This window comes from Palaemon carinicauda, chromosome 14 (genome assembly GCF_036898095.1).
Source record: "Palaemon carinicauda isolate YSFRI2023 chromosome 14, ASM3689809v2, whole genome shotgun sequence".
Classification (NCBI taxonomy): Eukaryota; Metazoa; Arthropoda; class Malacostraca; order Decapoda; family Palaemonidae; genus Palaemon; species Palaemon carinicauda.
In genome coordinates this window covers 128,410,367-128,411,370 of record NC_090738.1, presented here as the reverse complement: position 1 = coordinate 128,411,370, position 1,004 = coordinate 128,410,367, and positions in this window count along the sequence as shown.

Here is a 1,004-nt window from a genome sequence, read left to right as displayed (position 1 = left end):
ATTCTTACATTTACAGAGATAAAAAACTTCATAAACTTCATAAAAACCTAACTTAAACCCGGAAGAATAACTCAGATTTAGGCTTCAAATGTTCCCAGCCTATATTCTCAAGAATATTTTATCCTTTGCTTCATAAAATATTTTTTTTTTCCTCCTTTAATATAAGCTTGATTGCATTGATAATGCCTCTCTTATATTCTAAGCTTAAAAAAGACAATAAACGTACCTTATGAAACATTTTGATTAGGACTATAATTACAGTGTCCTTTTTAATTTAAAAAATGATAGATTACATTATATTTTATGTTGGTTCTTTATGATTGAATAAAACCATTATTTCTCCATCGTGAAAATACTTGCCATACGAATTCATTTAAAGTCTTGAAAAAATGACATTTAAAAAAAAAAAAAAAAAAAAAAAAAAAAAAAATCGTTAATAGGCAGAGGCAATGAACAGTGACATTGCCCTGGTTAGCAGATCAATGCCCTAGAGACTGACCATATATACATACTCGTACGGTCAGCGCCTAAGCGCCCTCTCTCCATCCAAGCTAAGACCAGGGAGGGCCAAGCAATGGCTGCTGATAACTCGGCAGGTAGACCTATAGACTCCCCCAAATCCCCCATCCTTATCTCACAAGGATGGTAAGGTTGCAGACACAACAAAAAACTATTGGGCTTGAGCGGGACTCGAATCCCAGTCTGGCAAGTGGCCTGGCAGGGACGCAGGGATTTCTACCCAAATATCATCATCTCCTCCTACGCCTATTGACGCAAAGGGCCTCGGTTAGATTTCGCCAGTCGTCTCTATCTTGAGCTTTTAATTCAATACTCCATTCATCATCTCCTACTTCGCGCTTTATAGTCCTAAGCCATGTAGCCCTGGGTCTTCTAACTCTTCTAGTGCCTTGTGGAGCCCAGCTGAACGTTTGGTGAATTAAATTTCTCTTGGGGGAGTGCGAAGAGCATGCCCAAAATATCTCCATCTACCCCTCCTCATGATC